Below are 14,981 nucleotides of genomic sequence, written 5' to 3' on the forward strand. Positions count from 1 at the left end.
TCCGTGCAGGACTGCCGCAGGCTGATCCACAGCCTGCTCAGAGACTACTCCATCCGGGATAGCCCTGAGGAAGAAGAGGACTAACCCCCCCCTTCTTCTGGCCCTCTCCCCATTGAACTGAGTGATAAGAACTGTGACGTGGCCCCACTCCCCCATTTCACGATGTCTGTTGTTTTATTGATGTCCTGTCTATTTATTGCCCTCCCCTTATATGTGTCTGTCTGGTCAATAAAGCTTCGGGCAACGTGACTCCCCCTCCCTCATCCCCCTCCCCTCCACCCATAGTCTTATCCATAGTCAACGATTGTTTAAGGTTAGAATGCATAGTGCATAGCATGTCTTATGGTATTTGATTTCTTATACTGTATTTCATGAAATGTACTATACAGTTTTGCATGTGTGCTGTGTTTTGGCTGTGCTGCGACACAGTATATATGTCTGAATGTTACCGTCTGTTTTTTGCTTTCTTTATGTACAATAAAGATTTGCCTTTTCAATCAAAAAATACACTCCCACAATCGGGCTGCAGCTTGTTGCAATGGCAATGTGAAAGGGCGTAAAATGTATGGTTTGCAGGAGGGCGCCGGACACCGTAGCACCGGCCCTGTCATCGCTGTCCATACACGCTGGGCATAGTCGCCCAGTGTGTATGGACCTAAACGCTGCACAAAAAGTCTGTTTATAAGGGTGGTGTTCTCAAATATTAAACATTCTGATAGTTGGACACTTGAATGCAATTAAAGATTTAATCATTAAGAATTTTTACATCAATTGAATAATGTTTATATTATGAATTGTGTATATATATATATATATATATATATATATACTACTATATATATATATATATATATATATATATATATATATATATATACACACACTTTTTTCTATATAGCTATATATATACTTTTTTCTATTGTTTTATTACTGTAATTTGTTCCCTATATAATATATATATTTTAATTAAATTAAATACATTTTGGTAGTTCCAATTGTGTGTCGCTTTCTCTTAAATATACATATATTTCTGGTGAATTTATGATATATATATATAATCCCCTATTTTTAAAATCTGGCAATTTCCTAATTGCCATTGGGAGCAGCCTTGAGTAATTAGCCTGGTGACCCACATTGAAGCCCTGTACACATGGGGCAATATATCGCCAAGCGATATATCGCTCAGTGTCCCGTTTGCATCAGCGACCAGAGATGGTTGCTGATGAAAAATAAACTGCTGGGGGAGCCCGGCAGTGGAAATCAGCTGGTTGGAGGAGCATGTTCCTGCGACCAGCAATCACTACGGGGGAGAAAATGGGAGAGAGCACCCGGCAATATATCGCCGGTGCACACTCCCATCGCTCAGCGACCATATTGCCCGCGATATTAGACAAAATCACCCCCGTGTGTACACAGCCTTAGATAGTATCGGATACAAAGGTACCTTTTACTTATGAGTGGAACATTATAATTACAACTTGCGCCCGATTGTGTTTTTAACATCTTTTGTTCTTTCCACTGATGTCCACCTTTAAAGTCCATTCTATACATTGTATGCCCTTTCTGTCATCTTTTTGTTACCACCATTCATGACTCTTCTGAATTACCAGCAATCAGAAGAGGCTCTGTGTATGTAAAGAACCATAGTTTATAGGTGGAATGTCACCCACGTGAAACTAGAATGACTGAACATGGAGATAGAAGCTTCTAATATTATTTCCCTGACACGATCTCTCTCTCTCTTCTCTCTCTATTTCTCTCACTCTGTTCATTTTCTCTATTGATTCCCTAGGGGGCAATGTAGCTGGGGGAGGGGGGCTTTCAATTTTGCTATGGGGCCCTTGAAGTTCTAGTTATGCCCCTGGAAATTAGCAGGGACCCCAGCAGCACAGAGTATATCAGGAGATGAGTGATGTGTCAGTGAGGACAGGGCTGCATGTGACAGGGGCAGTGACAGGATGTAAGGAGGTGAATGGTGGCAGCAGGAAGCCACAGACTGAGAGTTATATAGTGGGAGGAGCAGGGTTCCCAGCAGCACAGAGTATATCAGGAGATGAGTGATGTGTCAGTGAGGACAGAGCTGCATGTGACAGGGCCAGTGACATGATGTGAGGAGGGGAATGGAGGCAGCAGGAAGCCACAGACTGAGAGTTATATAGTGGGAGGAGCAGGGTTCCCAGCAGCACAGAGTATATCAGGAGATGAGTGATGTGTCAGTGAGGACAGAGCTGCATGTGACAGGGCCGGTGACAGGATGTGAGGAGGTGAATGGAGGCAGCAGGAAGCCACAGACTGAGAGTTATATAGTGGGAGGAGCAGGGTCCCCAGCAGCACAGAGAATATCAGGAGATGAGTGATGTGTCAGCGAGGACAGGGCTGCATGTGACAGGGGCAGTGACATGATGTGAGGAGGGGAATGGTGGCAGCAGGAAGCCACAGACTGAGAGTTCTATAGTGGGAGGAGCAGGGTTCCCAGCAGCACAGAGTATATCAGGAGATGAGAGATGCGTCAGTGAGGACAGGGCTGCATGTGACAGGGGCAGTGACATGATGTGAGGAGGGGAATGGTGGCAGCAGGTAGCCACAGACTGAGAGTTCTATAGTGGGAGGAGCAGGGTCCCCAGCAGCACAGAGTATATCAGGAGATGAGAGATGCGTCAGTGAGGACATTATTATTATATTAATACTTACCCCTCCCGAGTCCTGCAGTGAGGGCAGTAGTGTTGATGAAATCCCTGCACCATTTTTCTGGAGATCTGAGCATTACGTAGAGTCTGAGCCCTCTAGTGCTCAGACTCTATGGCGCTGCCGCCGGCAGAGGATTGGCTGCACACGGGTCTTCTCCCCCCTTACAACACAACTGGAATACGGACAGGAGTGTGGTCTCACTGAGAATGGACATAGTCACACAATAGTACCCTCAATTCAAATCATGCCACAGTAGGGAGGGGAAGGTTTATCAGCCATGGACTCTTTTAATACTGGCCACTGAGCCCAAAGGAAGATATGGCCCTGTTGTGTAACCCTTCCTTCCTCCTTTACATACAGTACATTAATCAAAACACAAAATTACCTTCTGGGATAAGCACTTTCAATCCTCTATAGCAAAAAAAGAATTTTAAAGTCCCATGGCGCAACCAGAATTCTTGCTGCCCCACCACAGACGAGGACCACAGGAAATCCTCCGGAGAAATGGACGTGAGGAATGGAAAGTGATGCGTGGCGCTGAATTCCGTTCTCAGATATTTTTCAGTGAAGTTTTTTCGTAAATATTTTCGATGCGATGAAGCATAAAAAATAATAAAAAATTAGAAGAAATGTGAGACAGTGCTCAATTAAATAATATCCATGTGCCAATCTCAATGGAATAGGTGGGCGTACGGGGGTCCCACTAAAGAAACCTTTATGCACCTATCTACACCTTTTTTCCTGTGAGTTGGGTACGCCCACCTATTCCATTGAGATTGGCACATGGATATGATTTAATTGAGCACTGTCTCACATTTTTTCTAATTTTTTATTATTTTTTATGCTTCATCGCATTGAAAATATTTACAAAAAACTTCACTGAAAAATATCTGAGAACGGAATTCAGCGCCACGCATCACTTTCCATTCCTCACTTTCAATCTTCTACCTCATGGACAAACACTATTCCTCCCCACCCCACCCAAGACATATAGGACCTGATATCCCTACCTTTGCCCCTGAAATGCAGCCATGCACACAGGGGAAAATCACTCACTAGCGGAAAACTTTCCCCCATTTAATTCTATAAATACTCAACAATGCAAATGTTGGGAGAAGTGTCATCCCCCCCCCCCCCCCCGGATCCGCCACTGATTCTGTGCTTTCTGCAAAGCATTCCAGAGCATGGTCCCCCAAAGTAACTCCATGAGCTGGGCTACACTACAGCATGTATTTTGGAGGCCTGTACTGACAGAATTGGGTCCGCACCCAGAGGCAAAGTTCTTCTAGCCGCCCTAGGCAGGAACAGAATCGGTACAGCTGTCAGAATGAACTTAGGTCTACAGTCATTAGGTCGACCCCACTAGGTCGACTGGCAGGAAGGTCGACATGGGCCAAGGTCGACATGACTTAAGGTCGAATTTGCATAAAGGTCAACATGAGGAAGGTCGACTGGTCATAAGGTCGACATGGGTTTTTCACTGTTTTTTGATCCGAATGTTGACACAGTCGACATGGACACAGTTGGCAATGAGAATCGGACCCTCGCATCGCTCGCTTCGCTAGCTATGCTTCGGGCACGGTGCCTCGCTGCGCTCGGCACACTATTTTATTCTCCCACCACGCCCTAGTGGATGGTAGGGCATGAAATACCGCCTGTCGGCACATGTCGGCTCAAAAAACAGTGAAAAACCCATGTCGACCTTATGACCAGTCGACCTTCCTCATGTCGACCTTTATGCAAATTCGACCTTAAGTCATGTCGACCTTGGCCCATGTCGACCTTCCTGCCAGTCGACCTAGTGGGGTCGACCTAATGACTGTAGACCTAAGTTCATTCTAATAGATGACCGCTTCCCGCAGGAACAGGGCTTTCACAGAAGTTCTGTCCTGGATCCCACTGTAATAAATACAGTGGGATAATTAACATTAACCTCACAACCGCATGGTGGTCATAAATATGTCACTTTATTCATAAAACTGTCAGTTACTGTCACCGCATTAACCCGCCGCACTATATAGAGACCAGACACCGCATGTAATTACTGGGATATCTACATGGATTTCACTGTATAAATCTTTTTTCATTGGTTTGCGCTTAGATTTTATTGCATCCCTAAGGCCACTGACATATATCTGCAAGCGGGACGGAGGAGACATATTCAGCAGGTATTCTGGTTGTTTAAAAAAAAAACCTTCTGTATTCTGTTGAAGATGAGAACGATACCATGGTCCCGATCTGATTATCACCCACGGTCATATACATCAGAGTTTCCTATCATCCCATCAGCCTCCCCAACTGGGCAAGTGATATAATTACTGAGCATCACAATTAAAATAATGTGTCTTGAATGATGAATGATGAAGGTGCAGGTAGGCAGATGGGACATGAAATCTGGAGATGGGGTAATTCAGACCTGTACGTTCAGATCCGAATTTGTTCCCCTGTCCAATGGTGGGGTCTGTGCATGCGCATGTGCAAACCCCCACAACTAGGGATGCCAATCCCGGAGCATTTTTGAAATCCTGGAATTCGGGATTGAAAAATGCCCAGTCCCGGGATTCCCAGGATTGGCTTCTCTAATAAAGAAAAAAACCCGCCCGCTCCGCAGGAGCTGGGGTGGTGGGCGGCTGATCACTGAAGCTGGGAGCCGGGCAGGTGAGAGGGCAGCCGCGTAGTGCACCCACGATCCAGGAGGTGGGTGGGCTGGTGGGTGATGCAGTTATTCTGCGAGCCCAGGACGGGGCTGTGCGGCTGCTTGGCCTACGCAGCGTGACCTCTGACCTCGTCACGCTGGGCAGAGCCGCACTGCCGGGGATGGGAGAAGCCGGGCAGCGCCTGAGCACGTGGAAACTACAATCCCGGGATTGGTCACCCTACCCGCAACGAGCACATTCGGCGATATTATAAATTACTGAGGCACTCGCTGGCTGATTGACAGGCAGGGGGCGTGCTGGGGTGGACAGCCGGCATCTCATGGGCACGCCCACAAAAACAGCGGGCGAGCCCATAGAAATGCTTGGCGAGCCCCAGGACACACAGGAGTTCCCCTGTCTGCTAGGGGCAAGCACATGGCGTCACATGACATCAGCGCTCATCCCCAACTTAGAGAAAACCGCGCAGCTGAAAAGTAAGTCCTGGGATTCCCTTTAGCTGCACGGAGAGGATAAATCAATCGATGGTAAGTAACCATCGAAGAATTTTTCCTCTGTGCGAGCGCTTGCGAGTGGATGTGTAAGCGTACACATCTGATCGCAGCGTAGCGAGGGGATTCCGGCGGCAGGAGGTGGCGTGCGTTCGGCAGGGCGCCGTTCATCTGCTGGACTAGATTTTCAAACACAGCCTGTAACATGCAATAAGAATCTGATTGGCTGGCACTTTATCTCTCGCCAATGCTTAATAAATAGCCCCCTTAGTGACTGTTACACAAGCCCTATCCACACAGGCGGAAATTGCTACCGCAATCTGGATCACATTCCAGTTCCTATTTTGATCCAGTAATTTTTTTTTTCTTCTTCACATTAAATTAAGAAAATATTTCTTAGTTCTTTTTATTTATTCCTTAATATTATTTGTTCTTCTCTCCTTTTTCTGAAATCGTGTGATTAATTTACTTCTTTCATTTTGTGGTTTCCTTTTTTTGCTTTATGACTGTTTTTTTTTTTTTTTTATTCCTTCTTTTAATGAAGAGGGGGAGAAAAAAAAAAGAAAAGGGGACAGTTGTAACTCGGGGAATATGAAAGCAGATGTGCTTTGCATTTGAATTTTGGCAGAAAAATGTAAAGTTTTTGCCCTGGCAGAGTCCCAGAGAGTCGCTGGATGAAGCTGTGCCTAGCGGGACACTGCGGTCTCCGTCATACGACACCTGTGTCAAATTAACACCTATTATCTACAGAAACATTGCGACGTAAAAAGCCGATGACAGATCGGCAGCATTTGGTTCCTTGTGCTACTCGTGCTGGGAATTTGCAACAACACTACATGGAACTGTATATCCGATTTCCACTGTCTCCGGAGCCTTGTGTTCCACGGGACCACGACGCATGGCAGAAACTATTTACCATGACGGCCAGACGGAGCATTTGAAACAAAATTAAGCGTATTTAGATCTTCCTTCTCCTGTGCAAATGTTAATAGTAAAAAAAATTATTCTGAAATGAGCCCATGAAATAATACAATATAGGTACATATAACTGAGTATGCATATCATCCTCATCATCGTCAGTAATGGTTATCCACATCAGCCTTCAGCAGGGCCGTAACGAGGTGTGCGCCAGTGGTACCTTTCCCACAGCGCATTTGCACCATCTGGCAGAACACCCCCCCCCCCCCCCTCACGCCCCCCCCCCCTGCAGGGCCACCCACCTCTGCCTGCCGCCACAGCCCTATGTGGTATAAGTGTGAGTGGCTCACACCAGGGCCGACTGACATTTGAAATAGAGATGTGTCGTTCGCGAACGATCCGGTTCTTTTGAACGGATCCATCAAAAGAACGAAGGAGCCGCCGATCCCAAAATGGTGATCCGGATCGGTTACGCTTAGCATTACATACAATACAATGCACATTGCATTGCTTGAGCTCAGCACTGCCCCCTTTGGCAGCTGAGATATTTTCTTCTAATTGGCTGCTTGTGCTGCTGCTGCTGCTGTTGCTGTGTCACGTGCAGATCTAGATTCTTCTGAATCTGGAAGCCCTGAGGGAGGTCTGGTGACTACACATCAACAGCAGACTAAGCAGAGCAGAGGCATTGGCACTGGCAGGCATTTCAAGATTGCTTCACCTGAGTTCACCAGTAGTATCACAGAAAGGTGTGTAGTAGAAGTATGAACACACAGACACACAGACATAAATTAGGCAGTGCACATGTGTTTTTTTTTTTTTACTAGATCTGTGTTTGCTGGGCTGTGTAGTACATTTAACTTTAATTTGGAGGGGGAGGGGGCCTTCTTTTAACTTTCATTTGGGGGGGGGGGGGAGGGGGGCTTGGCAATGAGCAAATTTAGTCTCCCTTGGCAACGAGCAAATTAATACCCCTTTTACACCGCTGCAAAATCCCGGGTCTTCAGCGGGTCAGACCCCTGTCAGCGGCAGTGTAAATGGGACACGCCGTGTCCCTTTATACGGGACTTCTACCCAGGTCCTGGGAACTGGATTGTTCGTCAGACAAGCGTTGGTCAGACAGTCACTAGGTCGACATGCAGAAAGGTTGACATGGGAAAAGGTAGACATGGACGTTAGGATGACATGAGGAAGGTCATAAGGTTGACATGGGGTTTTCGCTGTTTTTTGACCCGAATGTCAACACAGTTGACATGGACACAGTTGGAAGTGAGAATCGGACCCTCGCATCGCTCGCAATGCTTTGGGCACAGTGTCTCACTTCGCTCGCCACACTATTATAATCTCACTCCATGCCCTAGTGGAAGGTAGGGCATGAAATACCGCCTGTCGGCACATGTCGGCTCAAAAAACAGTGAAAATCCCCATGTCGACCTTATGACCTGTCGACCTTCCTCATGTTGACCTATAACCATGTCGATCTTGTTCCACGTCGACCTTTCAGCATGTCGACCTAGTGTTGTTGACCTAATGTCGACCTAGATCAGTCAACCAAACGACCGTTTCCCCAGGTCCTGACCTGGGTAGAACATGACTATGACCTGGGTAGAGGGCGGTGTAAATGGGTACACTGGGTCATCGACGTATTCAATATTCAATTATCTACTGTGTTTACCACGCAGGGCTATTCAATTATTAGTCAATTTCCCCTGTGTGTAAAACCATAGATTCTACGGGCTAATACTGTGGAGAACAATCTATGTTAAGTGCACCACCTAGGTCAGGGTTAGAGAACCTTTGGCCCCAGCTGTTGTTGGACTACACATCCCAGCATTCCCTGCAACAGTGTTATCATGGCCAAATAGCAAATTGTAGCAGGGCATGCTGGGATGTGTAGTCCAACAACAGCTGGAGGGCCAAAGGTTCCCCATCTCTGACCTACGACTTTGCTCTGTTTCTGGACTTCCCTCTTAACGAATGATTGCTATTACCTGTTCTAAACAGGTAAATGGGCAAGAAAGGTGTTTCCACACAGGTAATAACAATCAAACATTAAGAGGGAAGTCCAGAAACAGAGCATTGTGTCCCTCCTGGAAAGGGTCATGTTGGGAGGTATGGTACACTAACTCAAACCATAAATAACTGTCTTTTTTACACAAACTGATCCGCAGAGCCGCCCAAAGGATCTAGATCTTTTCAGTGACCGACCCGGGTCGAGTCGGGTCCGCAAAAAGAGCCGTTTTGCCCATCTCTAATTTGAAATATGGCAGCAGCCCACCACCGATCACAACTCGAAGGACTGGCAGCCACATTTCATGATTGGCTGCCGGACCGCGAGCTCTGATTGGCTCAGGAGACAGTGCAATATTTCAAATGTCCATTGGCACTGTTGTGAGTGCTCAGCATCATAGGAGTGGAGCACACATCAAATACAGGTTAGGTAGCTCCCCTTTTCTTTCTAATCCCTCACATCTTCAGCAGCAGCAATGGCAGATGCCAGATGATGGGCTGAAAATCATGGTGAGTGGCACATTATGTAAGGGGCACTACTGGGGGGCATTGTGTAAGGGGCACAAATGTGAGCAATGGCCAATATGTGTAATGGGCACTACTGGGGGTATTGTGTAAGAGGCATTATTGGGGGAAATAAGTGTGTAAGCAGCAGTACTGGGGGCATTATTTGAAGCAAAATGTGCAATATAATGTGTAAGGGGCATTACAGTCTATGGCATAATGTGTTAGGGGCATTACATCAAGCGGCATAATGTGTAATGGGCACTACGGTGTGGCATAAATTGTAATGGGCACTACAGTGTTTGGCATAATGTGTAATAGGCATTATGGTACGTGGCATAATGTGTTATGAGCTTTACGTGTGTGGTATAATGTGTAATTGGCTATATGGTGTGGCATAATGTGTAAATGGGCTTAACAGTGTGTGGTATAATATGTAATGGGCATTAAGGTGTGTGGCATAATGTGTAATGGGGATTGCATTGTTATTGGTACTAATATGTGGCCACACCCTTAGCCACATCCTAATTTTTGGGCGTGCGGCTCCATTGCACACTATTACTATTTGCAGTGTGTGGGGAACCAATTTCCTTTCTGGCACAGGGCACCAAAATGTCTAGTTATGAAGCTTGCCCTCGGACACCAGCAGGGCGAACTTGCACTTACTGTACTCAGATAGCATTTTTATGCCCCTTTGATCCCCCATTCAACCGTTCTATGAATAAGAAAGCAGAAATGTCATATCTGTAGCAATGTGAGATGGGCTGATGGATTTCAGGGGATTGAGTACAAAACAGTTCAAATAGTAGGTGTAATACTATAATTATTACACGTAATTTAACACATTGATTATATTAGCTTGAGTGAAATATTTGTATGTATGGTGATCACAGGAATGGTCTTTTTCCTGTATGATTGGTACTGGGATGCTTAATGTATTGTAAGGTAGTCACTGGGATGCTGTGTGTACTGTATGGTGGTCACTGGAATATTCAGTGGTTAGATCAGGCACTTACAAATCTCCTTTAAAGATCCTGTATCGTAATACCCTTGTAATGGTGTGAAAACAACATGGTCAGAGGAGGGGCTAGGGGTCCAGCGACCTGGGGCTGGATAGAAGGGGGGCATCGCCTGAGCTCTCTCCTCTCCCACTGCTGCCATGTTGGCCCTGGCTGCCCACTCGTGCTCTCTGTCCCCCTACCTCTCCACCACCTCCTACAACATGGTCAGGCATCTGAAGTTGGAGACCATCATGGGGAGAAGCTCAAGCTGGATGTCCAGAGGCTGTTCCTCAGCCGGGACACCCTGAGCTGCTAGGCCCCACGTGGTCAGTTATAAATCACTTCATAGAAACATAGAAACATAGAATTTGACGGCAGATAAGAACCATTTGGCCCATCTAGTCTGCCCCTTTTTACCCTTCAGGTAAACTCAACCCTTTTTAATCCTTATTTCTTTGTAAGGATATTCATATGCCTATCCCAAGCATGTTTAAATTGTTCTACTGTCTTAGCCTCTACCACCTCTGTTGGGAGGCTATTCCACTTATCCACTACCCTTTCTGTGAAGTAATTCTTTCTAACATTTCCCCTGAACCTACCTCCCTCCAGTTTCAGTGCATGTCCTCGTGTTTTATTACTTGTTTTCCTTTGAAGAAAATTTCCCTCCTGTACTATGTTATAACCCTTGATATATTTGAAGATTTCTATCATGTCCCCCCTTTCCCTTCTCTGCTCCAAACTATACATGTTAAGATCTTTTAGTCTATCCAGGGAAGTTTTGTGATGTAGGCCATGAACCATTTTAGTTGCCCTTCTTTGTACACTCTCTAATGTATCTATATCCTTCTGGAGATATGGCCTCCAGAACTGGATACAGTATTCCAGATGAGGCCGTACCAATGAGCTATAAAGTGGCATTATTACGTCTTTTTTTCTGCTACTGATTCCTCTCCCTATGCAACCAAGCATCTGACTAGCCTTCCTCATTGCTTTGTTACATTGCCTCCCTGCCTTTAAGTCACTTGAAATAATGACTCCTAGATCTCTTTCCTCCTCAGTAGTTTCCATTATAGTACCCTTGATACTATATTGAGCCTTTGGGTTTTTGAGTCCCAAGTGCATAATTTTGCATTTTTTAGCATTAAACTGTAGTTGCCATTCTCTTGACCAATTCTCAAGTTTACTTAGATCATCAGTCATTTGATTTACCCCTCCTGGTGTGTCTACTCTGTTGCATATCTTTGTATCATCTGCAAAAAGGCATACTTTCCCTTCAATACCATTTGCAATGTCACTAACAAAGATATTAAAGAGCACTGGTCCAAGTACAGATCCCTGGGGTACTCCACTGGTAACATGTCCCTCCATAGAATGCACTCCATTTACTACAACTGTCTGTTTCCTATCCTGCAACCAGGTTCTTATCCATTTAATTGTTTTATAATCCAATCCCACACTTTAAAGTTTATTTAGCAGCCTGTGATGTGGGACAGTGTCAAATGCCTTACTAAAGTCTAGATATGCCACATCTACAGCCCCCCCTTCATCTAGTATTTTGGTCACGGAGTCAAAAAAGTCAATGAGACTTGTTTGGCATGATCTCCCTGCAGTAAAACCATGCTGTTTTGGATCCTGTAAGTTGTTTAATTTAAGATATTCCACTATTCTTTCTTTTAATAGTGTTTCCATTATTTTCCCTACTACTGATGTAAGGCTCACTGGTCTGTTGTTACTTGCTTCTTCTTTGCTTCCGCTTCAATGCCACAGGTTTTATTTACATGGGGGGGGCACCAAATGATTGCCTTGCCCCGGGCACCAGAAACCCTAGTTTTGGCCCTGGTAACACCACAAATAATTTGATCAGTATGTATATTTGTGAGAGCTACTGGGGCCATTCCCCCTGTCCCCCCTGTCTCCTGTCACTGTGGCTCATGGGTCGGACAGCAGGACAGTCATAAGAAAAGAGGACTGTCTCATAAAAAACAGGACAGTAATTATTTTCCAAATCAGTAGGGGGTGTGGCCTTGGGAATACTGCAAGCGGGTGGGACAGCAGGACAGAACAAAAAAACACAGTTGGGAGGTAAGATTTACAGTAGCAAAACATATAAGTCTATAAAAAGGATTGAACCATCAGATAAAATGATACATACAGCATGAAATTAAACAAAAACGTATTTTATAGACTCAGTCATTATATAGCTGCTACTAGAACGGTAAGATAATATCACTATACGGATCCTGTCTCTCCCCTTTATTTTATGACAATCAAAAGTCCAAGAGAATAAAGATAATATAATCGGGTGCAATTTTTAGACATGTACAATTTTTTTGGGTAAAAAAAAACGGCCAAAATGTTATACTAATGCAGTAAAAATCACACATTAAACATCACCAAAAATAACCCGAAAAATAGACCTGATTCTGGCAGACAAATTTACCAGAAGTGTGCACAGATCAGTGAGATCTGTACATGGTTCTGTTTGTAAATATTTTAGATAAAAACTCCTTCAGCAAATCAACCTGACTGATAAGTCAATTGGGGTAAACCACAAAGGAGACGTCATTTGACTGGTACGCCACTGAATTCGTATACAGTATATCACTCTCACTCCATAAGGATAAAAAAAACGAGATAGGGATTTCTACTCCACAAACTTGTGTGAGTTTGGTATGCTGTCATAGAAAATAATAGAGATTTTTTGTATAATATATTAAACATCCTAGCATCTGATGTGTGACCTCTAGCATGTATATACATTCACATTTCGTAAACTTACAAACTAAACCTGAAATAAAGACTCGGAGACTTAGGTTTGGCAGAAATTGTTAGCTGATTTATTTAAAGCACTTTAAGCTAGATTCATTTATTAATAATTAATTAATGGTGGCCCAGAAAGAACGGCTAATTAACTAAGCTCCACCCCACAATCTGAATACGTAATCAAGCCTACCCTAACAAGCGGTATCCGCTCGACCTACTGCATTGACCACCCCGTCCGGGTGGGGTCGCTGTACCCGAGCCGGTGATCCAGCGAAGGTCTAAGCCAATGAGGGGCGAGCGCACCGAAAACCAAACATATACGTTGCATCATCACTTGAAGAAGAACTAATTCTATTAACCTGACGTTCTTTCCCGCCTATCAGCCAACGCAATTAACACCCAACTACACACCCACAAGGGAGGGAGGGCGGGAAAACCTTCAGGAAAGAGAGGAAGACTCCTCCCTTTCCTGCATTGATATCCCAGCTAACACTGCCATTCCTTGAATCCTTATTGGGCAACCGAGTCACATGCTTCCCGAGGTCACACAGCCTTGGATGTTTATCCCACTCCATGCCTATTGCAGACATTACGTTAATCAAAAAATGCGTACATCTTTTATTATACAGTTTAAGTTGTGCCTTGATGATTCTGGATTGTTCAAAAATATGGGAGCTGGTTGCCAATCGAGTGTTTGCTCCCAAACACTGAAAAAAATTCACATTGGACATTCATCAGACAAATTGCTTAAATCCATTTGATTTAATACATTTACCTGAACAATCATTTTTGGCTATTTTTGGAATTCTGGCAGCAAATAATTGATTGTAATTTGCTCCCATACATTACCAGATTTTTTTTTTACTCCAACCAGAATGATTGGACAGATAATCATATAGTGTGTATCCAGCTTAAAGATGGAGCACCCCTCTTCTTGCCGGCGGCTGGCGATAGAATTGTCAACCGCCAACCCCCGGAAGGGGACGTGTGTCCATGAGATGCTCATGCATCCCCTTCTGACGGAGCTCTCCGCCGCCTTCCTGTCGCTCCCCAGTCACTGCCCGCACCCCCCTACCCCTGCCTATCTCCCTGAAGCGCAGACGGGCAGTGACTGGGATGCTTGTGCATGTGAGACGCTCACACGTCCCAGTCAGAAGGAGCGCCTCTCCGCCAGCGGGGGGCAATCTGGCAATTCCCAGCCCTGAATGAGAGGCGCTACATCTGTGAGTCAGACAAATACAGAATACATGAAGTATTTATATGCTTACAACTGCTTCCACTGGGCTGCAGATTTACTAAGATTGGAGTTCTATTATAAATAGGATGCTTCTATGGGCAACTAAATAAATAAGAAGTAGATTCTGATTGGTTGCCTATAGCAACATCCCATGTAAAAGAGAACCCCCATCTTAGTCAATGTCCCCCACATTGTTCAGCCTATTTTCAGCAAACGTGTCCTCATTCACCGGTGAAACTAGACAAAAGGACATTTATGAGTTGAATATTGGAGGTGAGCTGTGATTGGGCAGAACGTCCAGGGAGTGTAAGTAATTGTGCGGATTAAGAACCATCTTGTGACAGAACTATATCAGAATGGAATGTCACAGCGTCTTACAGCTACGGACAGTGTGATCTGCCTCGTTATCATTAATTAGTTACAAGCACATGCTTCAAAATTGTGCGCAATTCTAATGGGGCGTACACACAGGGGGTTATTCTGGTTGATTTGCAAGGCTGCAAATTCACAGCCTTGCGAGTCCACCAAACCCCACCCGGCAAATGTCCGGCGCACCCCCCCCCCTCGCAGCACGTGTTTGCCCGCACAGGCTGCGAATAAACTGCGAATAGAATACATAGCCAAAATCGCTATTGGCGACATGGGGGACCAGGAGCAGTGCCGGAGTCGGGTAGTGCATACACACTTGCCGACGCCGAAGGACAGAGTGACATAGGGG

At 45.2% G+C, this 14,981-nt stretch overlaps 1 long non-coding RNA gene across 1 annotated transcript in view; it reads left to right on the top strand.

Moving 5' to 3' along the window:
• Positions 1–7,331: 7,331 nt before the first annotated feature.
• LOC146081030 (uncharacterized) overlaps positions 7,332–14,981 on the top strand; it is an 82,358-nt gene continuing 74,708 nt past the window's right edge. The window contains exon 1 of the long non-coding RNA XR_014475053.1: positions 7,332–7,497. This is a non-coding gene — a long non-coding RNA (uncharacterized LOC146081030). The remainder of the gene's footprint in view (positions 7,498–14,981) is intronic.

This window comes from Crinia signifera, chromosome 1 (genome assembly GCF_055691185.1).
Source record: "Crinia signifera chromosome 1, ASM5569118v1, whole genome shotgun sequence".
Taxonomy (NCBI): Eukaryota; Metazoa; Chordata; class Amphibia; order Anura; family Myobatrachidae; genus Crinia; species Crinia signifera.